The sequence below is a fragment of the Mobula birostris genome, chromosome 32, assembly GCF_030028105.1.
Source record: "Mobula birostris isolate sMobBir1 chromosome 32, sMobBir1.hap1, whole genome shotgun sequence".
NCBI classification, from domain to species: Eukaryota; Metazoa; Chordata; class Chondrichthyes; order Myliobatiformes; family Myliobatidae; genus Mobula; species Mobula birostris.
Genome location: NC_092401.1, coordinates 2,704,362 through 2,711,947, shown reverse-complemented (window position 1 = coordinate 2,711,947; position 7,586 = coordinate 2,704,362).

Genomic DNA, 7,586 nt, shown 5'->3' with positions numbered 1-7,586 from the left:
AGTGCAACCAGTTTCTGTGAGGCCTTCTGGCCTGGATGCGAGAAGCCATGTGTGGAGTCAAAAGCACTCCGTCTCCGATTTGTAGGAACTATGGGGTGAGGGTACCTGGTTGAGGCGTCGCACAGGAGAGAAAACTCAGCTTTCCTGAACTTAATGTCAACCAACCACAAGCCTGTGACTGCTGTTTAATAACCCTGAACCTCTTAGTTAGGAAACTGGTTGGATGCCACCATGCTGGCATGGTCATCCCCTATGTGTATAGCCTCAATGGCTGGCTGTGAGAGGTAATCAGCTACGGCGTTATTTTTCCCCTTGAAATGTTGTATATCCGTTGTGAACAACAGTAGGGCAGGTGGTGTTGCTGCCATGCAGACCAAGTGTCTGATATTTTGGCTATCGCGTGCACCTTTAGTGGTCAACGAATGCTGTGAAATGGCAACCTTCTAGAAGAAAACAAAATGGCGGACAGACAGATGGAGACTGAGAAGCTCACAGTCAAATGTGCTGTTCTTCCTTTCAGGGGGACGGAGCTGCTGGCTGAAGAAAGCGAGCGGCTGCCACGTGCCTTCGACCAGCTGTTCATGCACGGCACCCACAGCGTAGTCTGAGGCGTCAGTAGTAGTGGCTATGGGGAGCGGGTGCATCAGTAGAATTGCGGTAGAAAGAGCTCGTTTGGTATTATCAAATGCCCTGGTCATGTCCGCTGACCAGTCAAGCACGTTATTAGGGGTATTGTCTTTAAGTGCAGCATACAGGGGGAGAATAAGTTCAGCAGCTCACAGACTGAAGCGGTGAGAGACATTTACCATGTCTAAAAACTCCTGTAGCTTTTCAGTAGTGTGGGGCAGTGGGAAATCCATAATAGCGGCTACTTTTGACAGGTGGGGTTTCGTACCTTCTGTGGAGATGCGATGGCCGAGAAAGTCAATGGTTGACAACCCAAACTGGAACTTAGCAGGGTTAATAATCACCCGTGTTGGCTTACATGCTCGTAACGTGTGTGGCGATGTGAATTTGGACGCACTGGCGACAAGTATGACATCCAGGTAAACAAAAAGAAAATCAAAGTCTTTTAATACAGAGTCCATCAGAGGTTGGAAAGTCTGTGCTGTGGTTCTCAGTCCAAGTGGCATGTGGCCAAATGGGGTTAGTAGAGCTGTTTTGGGAATGCCCTCTGAGCACACGGGCACCTGATGGGAGCCCCTAACTAGACTGACTTTGGAAAAATTATTCTCCTGGCTAAACGTACTGAAAATTCTTGAATGTGTGGCACTGGGTAACGATCAGGGTTGGTGGCCTCATTAATGCATCGGCAATCCCCACGTGGGGGGCAACCACCATCGCACTTACAGACCATGTGGAGGGACAAATCCCAGGAGCTATTCAACCCGAGTCTTTTCACCTTGACAAACTCGGACTTTGTAGTTAACTAATTTTCTGTGTTCAGTCTGCGTGTGCAGGCATGGACCCTCTGGCCATTTGTGGGAATGTGGTGTCTGACCCCATGTTTTGTGGCTGTAGTGGAGAATGTGAGCTTGGTGAGGCCTGGGAATTCGCCCAGCAGTTGCGTAAACGCATACGCAGTGGTACATGCACTTGACAGAGTCATTGTGGGGAACTTATTGGGGGAGCAGGGCAATGACCCAAAGTCCCTGACATCTGCAAGCCGGAAGTTCTTAAGATCGACTGACAATCCTTGGGCACACAGGAAATCTGCACTGAATAGTTAACTAGCCACTTTAGCCAGGACAAAGTCCCTTGTGTAACATTGCCCACTGAAGCAGAGTGTCACCCGTTGTGTCCCGTAAGTCTGGATCCCGCTGCTGTTGACGGCCTCCAGCGAGGTTTCATTGCTCTTGCCCTCTCATCAATGGGCGATGCCAGCAGCGCACCCACTTGAGCACCTGTGTCGTACAGGAAGCATGACCCTGAAAGGTTGACGACCCTGGCTGCTGGAATGCACGGTATTCACAGACCTCTGATGTCCTGATGTTCTGGCATTGTTGAAGTTGCAAGGCGGTCAGCATTTCCGAGTGTTTGTACCAAAGCGCGTGTGGTAAAAGGCTTTGCCTGTTTTGCACCATGGGCATCCATGTGTTGGAGGCTTTGCTGACCGGGCTTATTGAGGTAGAGAATGGAGGAGGAATGATGCATCGCTGCCCAGCCAAGTGGAGACGATCCGCCATTTTAGCAAGCTCCCTATAGTCCATCAGGGGTTAATTAGCAAGGGCTATGTGAACTTGATCAGGCTTTTGCTGCATGAAGAGTTCTTTAAAAAAAAACAAGGATGATGACTTCCCAGGAGAGACAGCATGTGGTCCATTAACACCGAAGGCCTAGCATCACCAAGACCAGGCAACGAGGGCAACTGTTTGGTGAGCTCAGCCTCCAATAGTCCAAAAGACTGTAAAAGGTGAGTTTTCAGCGATAGGTATTTATCGTGTTCAGGCAGGTGTTCAAGCAGACTCACCATCTGAACGACGCTACCCCAGTGGAGAATTTGGTGTTGTCAGCAGAGATTTATTGATGTGTGAATTGGGCCTCAGCTTGTATGAACCAAGCAAGGGCATTTTGCTCTCATTTTGTTCATGCCATCAACCTCTCACTCAATGTCAGCAAGACCAAGGAACTGATTGTAGACTTCAGCAGAGGGAGACGAGAGGTCCGTGAGCCAGTTCTCATCCTAAGATCAGAGGTGGACAGGGTCAGTAACATTTAATTATTGGGTGTCACTATCTCAGAGGACCTGTCCTGGACCCATCATATTAATGTAATTGCAAAGAAACCACAACAGCACCTCTACTTCCTTGGGAGTTTGCGGAGATTCAGCATGAGATCAAAAACTTTGATGAACTTTTATAGCTGTGTGGTGGAAAGTGTGCTGACAGGCTGCATTATGGTCTGGTATGGGAACACAATGCCTTTGAGCAGAAACTCCTACAAAAGGTAGCTGATTCAGCCAGTACATCACAGGTAAAACCCCTCCAACCATTGAGCACATCTACATGGAACATTGCTGTAGAAAAGCAGCACCCATCATCAAAGATCCTCACCACCCAGGCCGTGCTCCTTTCTTGCTGCTGCCATCAGGTAGAAGGTACAAGAGCCTCAGGGCTCACACCACCAGGTTCAGGAACAGTTACTACCCCTCAACCATCAGACCTTTGAACAAAAGGGGATAATTACACTCATATGTTGAGAGGTTCCCACAACCAATTATCTCACTTTAAGGACTTTTTATCTTATTATTTCATGTTCCCATTATTTATCCCTATTTATTTATATTTACATTTGCACAGATTGTTGTCTTCTGCACTCTGGCTGATCTTTCTTTGATCCTCTTCACAGTTACTGTTCTATAGATTTGCTGAGTATGCCTGCAGGAAAAAGAACCTCAGGGTTGTGTGTGGTAACATGTACTGTCCATGCTCTGATAATAAATTTTACTTTGAACTTTGAATTTTGAACTTACAAGTCTGCAGTGGACTTATTCCTTAATCTTGACAACACACACCGGGTTCTGAACTCAAAATCCTTCTTAATATACAATGACATGACAGCAGAAGGTTTCTTACAGAGAAGATTATGGTGATGTGAGTGTTTGTGTGTGTGAGTGGGAGGTGGGTGAGGTGCAATGAAGACCCTAAAAACTAAGAACATTGTTTTTGTTGTGATGAATTTCTGAATGGAAACTCAGGTAAAGAGGTAGATGCAATTTTTTCTCAATTTCAGCTGATTTCATTGTTTGCTACCAACCTGATTGCAAATATGAGGAAGGAAGAATTGGCAAAGTGCATTGCCTCGTTTAGACATCATTTGTACATACTTCTAATAAATTGATGTCACCACTGTAAAGGCTGGTGAGGCTGCAGCGGTCCCAGTGCTGGAGGTGGTGATAAATTTTGCTGTTTTACATTTAAATGTCTTCTTTCCTAACACTCATAAATTTAACAGCACAGAAGAGATGGAATGCTTTATGAGACGCCAATGCCCTTGGGGGGTGGTGGCAAGATATTTAATTTTTTTTCCCAATCAGAAATCTAGATCCAAACCTTCCAAAGAAGAGCCGTAAATATTCAGCTGCTGTGTTAGACATCAGGCATGCAAGATTAAAAGACATTTCTCTCGCCCTTTTCCCAAGGCCCCTTTGATGTTTCGTTGTCCTGTTAAACCCCTCCAAAATTGTGGTAAGGTTCCATTCAATGCCCCTAACTTTAATTGAGTTTAAGATAATGGACATTATCCCCATTAAGAAACACAAGATTCCAAGAGGTGGAAGCTTCCCACACTTCTGAGAGCTCGGGATGGTCTTTGGAGACAGAGTAAAGGTGCTCTCCAAATGCCCACCTTTGCACTTCAGTGAGTTTAGGCTCATCATGATATTGAGCTCTTCTTCCACAACCTCTCCCTCCATGCAGATTTCTTTAGCAAGATCTTCATACCCCACGGATGACCCAAGTTCTCCCTTCCTCTTGGACACCCCTTTCGTCCTCTCTTGACCATTTCATCTCCTATTGCCATCATGACAACAACATCATGCAAAGCGTGGCATGCACTCTCCACCAATCCTGACCTAGCCATTGAGCCTGCAGACAAGGATAGTACCATTGTCAACTGGTGGGCTGGCGTCTACCTCGCAAAGGACAAAGAACATCCCTTATGCCTACTTATTGGCCATGACCTCACCGATAAGCATTCGACCACTGTCTAACCATAACATCATAGAACTCATCACATCTCATCTCCCATTCATAGCATGCAACTGGATAGGCTGCCAATACACACTTCCTACTTTCAGCTCTTACCCAAGATCTAAAATCAGGAGCATCGGTAGGTTCATTGGGCAAGCCCATTGTTCAGGCATATTGTTTCTGGTAGACCCATTGTTTCTGGTAAGCTCATTTGGCAAGCTCATCATTTCTGTAAGCTCATTGGGCAGGCCCATTGTTTCTGTAAGCTCATTGGGCAGGCCCATTGTTTCTGTAAGCTCATTGGGCAGGCCCATTGTTTCTGTAAGCTCATTGGGCAGGCCCATTGTTTCTAGTAAGTTCATTGGTCTTGCCCATTGTTTCTGGTAAGCTCATTGGTCAGGCCCATTGTTTCTACCTGCGCTTGCCTCACTGAACTTATCCTCTCATACTTTAACTCTACCATCTCTTCAATCCCTTCCCACTTACAACAAGGACACCCTTCATGTCCTTTACTGATCTGACAAATTCATTAGACCACAATGCTTCGTTTTCACAATAGATGTCTAGCCATTATAAATCGCCATCCGCAATCAGGAAGGTTTTAAAGCCCTCCTCACCCATCCCACCCTCCAACTGGGCTTCTTCCTGCAACTAAGATCCAGCCAGTTTCATCAAATGTTTGCAAATGTATGTATCATGGAAAGCATTCTAACTGGTTGTATCATCACCTGATATGGAGAGGGCACTGGTTTCCAAGCACCAAAGACATTTTTAGAAGGCGATGATCTAAAAAGGTAGCATTCATCATTCAGGAACCCCGTCACCAAAGACATGCTCTCTCCTCATGACTACACAGGAGAGATACAGGAGCCTGAAGCCATACACTCAACATTTTAGGAACAGTTTCAACCCCTCCACCAACAGATTCACCCCAGTGGCTCGTCCTTCTGAAATATCCAGTCGATCTCTGGCCCAACTATTGAAAAGGCCCAGCTGTGTGTAATTTCTTTTCTTTCTCAAATCAAAATCAGATTTAATTATCACTCAACCATACATGAATACAGCCGAATGAAGCAGTGTTCCTCTGCGGCCAAGGTGCAAAATTCAAAATAGCAAGCAAAATAAACATAGTGAAGCAAAAATAAACACACATATATAGTACAAGACCCTGTACAGATCAGCCACTACAATCCTGCCTATCATTCCATTCATCGAACATCAGAGAGCAGCACTGACAGGACAGCCACCACTCAACACCGCCTCCGGATTCTTCCCTCCTGGTCTGCAGTACCAAGCAAACCTGTGGCTTGAGGCCTAGTCCTCATGACAACTGAGGCTATGCAGCTCCCACGTTGCCTGTAGCGTCACCAAACAAGGGAAACAGGCCTGCAGCATCTTACATTATCAACGTCCCACCGGGTCTTGCGATCACAAAGAAACGTCCAAGACAATCGCCATGTTTACACTGCACGCTACTTTCACGTACCAACTCCAATGCCTTCCAAATCCAATCCAGCCTCTCCAACACGCCGGCCAGCTCCTCCAATCAACAAGCAGCTCGCTGATGGGATAGATCTGCAGCAGCCAAAGTTCTTGGGTCCCAGCACCACCTTACAATTGTAAATAACATATTTAATAAAGAGAAAACACACTTTGTTGGTCCCTGAGAAGCTGCTGTTTCCAAATGCATTGCCATCATTGTCTACTAAACCATCAAAGTCGTAAAAAAAAATATATGTTTTATATGCATGTACAGTGCTTATAAAAAGTATTCACTGACCTTGGAAGTTTTTATGTTTTACAACATTGAGCCATGGTGGATTTAATTTGGCTTTTTATTTTGACATTGATCAACAGAAAAAGACTCTTTCATATCAAAGTGAAAACAGAACTCTACAAAATAATCTAAATTAATTACAAATAAAAAGCAGAAAATAATTGATTGCATAAGTACTCACCCCCTTTAATATGACACACCAAATCATCACTGATGCAGCCAATTAGTTTTAGAAGTCACATAATTAGTTGAATGGAGATTACTGTGTGCAGTCAAGGTGTTTCAATTGATTGTAGTAAAAGTACACCTGGATCTGGAAAGTCCAACTGCTGGTGTGTCAGCATCTTAGCAAAAACTACACCATGAAGGCAAAAGAGCACTCCAAGCATCTCCGTGAAATGGTTATTGAAAAGCACAAGCCAAGGCATGGATACAAGAAAAATTCCAAGTCACTGAATATCTCTTGGAAGTCAATCATCAAAAAATGGAAAGAATATGGCACAGCTGTAAGTCTGCCTAGAGCAAGCTATCTTCAAAAACTGAGTGACCGTGCAAGGGGACTAGTGAGGGAGGCCACCAAGAGACTTATATCAACCCTGGAGGAGTTACAAGCTTCAGTGAGATGGGAAAGACTTCAAATACACCAACTGTTGACCAGTCGCAGCTTTATGGGAGAATGACGAAGAGAAAGCCACTGTTGGAAAATAAACTCACATGAAATCTCGGCTAAAGTTTGCCAGAAGGCATATGGGCAGCTCTGAAGTCAGCTGGAAGAAGGTTCTATGGTCTGATGAAACTGAAATTGAGCTTTTTTGCCATCAGACTTAATGCTATGTTTGGCATAAGCCAAATGCCGCTCATCATCAAAAAAGACAGCACCCCTCCCATGAAGCATGCAGGTGGCTGCATCGTAGTGTGAGGATGCTACACTGCAGTAGACCCTGGAAGGGTTGTGAAGGTAGAGGGTAAAATGAATACAGCAAGATACAGGGAAATCCTGGAAGAAAGCCTGATACAGTCTGCAATATAGCTGCGATTTGCGAGATTTGTTTTTCTGCAAGGCAATCACCCCAAGCATGAAGCCAAAGTTGCACAGGAGTTGCTTAAAAACAGCAAAG